Source organism: Gracilinanus agilis, chromosome 1 (genome assembly GCF_016433145.1).
Source record: "Gracilinanus agilis isolate LMUSP501 chromosome 1, AgileGrace, whole genome shotgun sequence".
NCBI lineage: Eukaryota > Metazoa > Chordata > Mammalia > Didelphimorphia > Didelphidae > Gracilinanus > Gracilinanus agilis.
Window position 1 is genome coordinate 17,472,355 of NC_058130.1, and position 3,239 is coordinate 17,475,593.

A 3,239-nucleotide genomic window follows, 5' to 3' on the forward strand; every position below is an offset into this window, starting at 1 on the left:
TTCATTTTCCTAATTTAAAGTTTTATTTGCCAGTATTATAAAAGCTTAAAGAGATAAAAAAATTTTCTCTTAAGGTCTACATTGGCTATTTTCCCAACTTGTAGCATGTTGTCTCATTGTTGCCATTTTCTTTGATATAATCATTTCTTCTTTAATATTTTTAGGACTGAGTAGACATAATTTAGTGACTTTGGGGGCATAATTTCAAATTGCTTTCCAAAAAATGTGGGTACACTGGTTGGGAATGGAGAAAGAATTTTTCCAAGGACACTTGCATAATCATTGTGGGTTCTAGTTAATATCATACAAAGTGTCTGATGTCTCATTTATTCCTGTTCAGGGTTCCCTTCCCCAAGACCCGGTTGAAGGTTGGAATGGCTTTATTTTTTTCTGTGTCTATTACATGATGGCAGGCACTTCTGGTAGGGTTGCCTTGGTTTAGAGGATCTCAGGGAAATCACAATGGCTGGGTATGGAGGATGGGGTGTAGGAGTTCTTGATCCATTGAAGTCCAGGAAGTTGCTGAAGGAGGGAACCTCAATTTCTCCCACTCTCCTAGATTTTGGAGGGAAGGAAAAACCTGCAATAATCACATTTATTTAGATGCAGATATTCCTTGGAATGAATTAGTCAATATTCCATACCTCACCTCCCTCAGAAAGGGAACCAGAAAGGAATGCTGGGAAGAAGGCAGTTGCTGGTCTTAATTCTAAGCCATTGAGGCAGATCTGGGAAAATTTTAAAGGAAAAAAAGTGTCTGTTAAAAAAGCATTAGTATATGGCAGCCAATGTGCAATACTGCACAAAGAAAGACAAAAACAAGGTCCTGCCTTTTGAAAAATCATAATTGGAGAAAACAACATGAAAATCATTACAGACATCCAAGATAGAGAATAAGTGGAAAGTCATTCATGGGAGGGAAGGAAGAGGGAAGGGGAAGGCCTCTGGGAGAAAGTGTGATTTGAGCAGAGTTTTGAACTACTACAAAGTAGATGTAAGGAGGGAGAGCATATTATAGGCATGGAAGACAGCCAGTGCAAAGGCATGGATGGAACCCAAGACTTGGAGTATCTCATGTGAAGAATAAGAAGGGACCTGTTTGCAAAAGAAAAGTAGAGGCAGCTGGAGGTAAAGTGGGTAGAGCTTACTAAGCCTGGAGTCAAGAAGACCAGAGTAGAGATTCAGCCACAGAAACGTACTAGCAGTTTTGACCCTGGGCAAGTCACTTATTTTGTTTGCTTCAGTTTCCTTGATTGTAACATGGAGATAATATCTACATCACAAGGTTGTTGTGAGTCTCCAATGAGATATTTGTAAAAGTACTTAACACAGGGGCAGCTAGATAGATGGCTCAGTGGATAAAGAACCAGGCTTGGGGACAGGAGGTCCTGGGTTCAAATCTAGCCTCAAATACTTCCTAGCTGTGTGACCCTGGGCAAGTCACTTAACCCCCATTGCCTAGCCCTTATCACTCTCCTATCTTGGAACCAATACTTAGAATTGATTCTGTATCCCTTTAAATTGGAATAAATGGATATAATCATAGCACATTCTTCCCAGGGTTGTTGTGAAGATAGAATGAAATATCCATAAAGTATTTATAAATGCTAGCTTTTGTTATTATTCAGAAGAGTATTTTAGGTTTGATCCTGTCGGTCAGAGCAGGGCTTTAGAAAAATCCCTTTGGCAACTATGTGGGGGGAAGGATCAGAGAGTTGGAAGACTTAAGGCAAGAAGACAAATGAGGAGACTAAATAAGTATTCCCAGGAAAGATTAGGAGGGCTTGAAGTAGAATGGCAGTTATGTGAATAGTGAGAAAGAGATGAATCCAAGAGATTTACTAATGGAGACAAAAAGAACAAGCTATTCCCTCTGCCCCCATTGGATAGAGGTAGTGATGGAAAGGGATAGGAAAAGGAAAGGATCATACTGTAATGCCTAGATAATAGAATCTTGGAAAATACTTAAGTTTGGTTCCTTCAGCAGAGATAGGGAAGTTCAAAAGACAGGTGGAAGAAAAGTCATGGAATCAAAACTGATCCAGAGCTGACCCTTCAGTGTCAGGTACTGGTTCCTACCAAACAATGAACTTAGGAGCAGGTGGATTTACTCACAGGCTGCTGGATCAGTGATATGGTGAAACAGTAGGGAATGCAGTGCTGGGAGGGGGTCACTGGGAAAGGGTAAGGAATTCTGCCTTTGCAGCTTCTTCCTGTGCTTGAGTCAGGTTAAGTTATAGCCCCTCTCAGGGATCCCCACTCTTCCTAGCCATGTGACTGGTGATTGGTGAGACAGAGTAAAAGTAGGGTAGTTGTAGTATTCTCTTTGCCTGTTGTGGGGGAAGTTGACATGGAAGCCAATTAGTTGATCACAAAGAGTTATGTTGTGGATATGTGGAATTTGAGATGTCTTTGGGATATACAGTTTGAAACTTTCAGTAGGTAATTGTTGATAAGAGACTAAGTTGGATCTGAGAGTCATCTGCAGAGAAATCATAATTAAACTAATAGGAACTGATGAGGTTACCAAGGATGAAAGTATTAAGAGAGAAGGCCTCAGATTAGGGCCTTGAGGAAAATTCATTGTTAGGAGTCATGATGTGGATGATGAAGTCTAGTGAAGTGAGGTAAAACAAGTCATTGAGCAGAAAACCTGTTTTTCCCTGGGGAAAGTAAAAATCAGAAATGAGCTTTCCTGTGAAGGTCAATCAGCTCAGAACCAAAACAACACAGTCAGGATCCATGAGAAAGTAACTCCTTTACTAGAATATACAGGGAAAGTCCTGCTACTAACCAAAATAGCTCCCAGACGATAAGGTTTGCTTACTTCATCAAGGTTATGCCTCATTAATGAACATTGTTTGCTTTGTATTTTGTACCCTATAAAAACTGCATTGTAATTTTAGTCCAGTGCAGCTTTACTGGCCAGGAAACTGCCCTGGCTAGTAAATATAATTATAATTAAATATTGGTTCCATTAATCTGAACTTCTGGGTGTCCAGACTCTCTTTATGAAGTACACCACTTCACTGGAAGAGAATATTGCCATGAAAATTTAAAAAAATGTCTTTAGGAGAAGATGGTTAGCAGGGTCAAATGCAGCACATGGGTTGAGAAGAATGAGGACTAAGAAGAGACCATGTGATCTGGCCGTTAAGAGATAGTAACTTTGGAGAAAGCACTTTGAGGTGGGTGAAGGAAAAAAGGAAGGAAACAAATGAGTATTACGTGTTTATAAT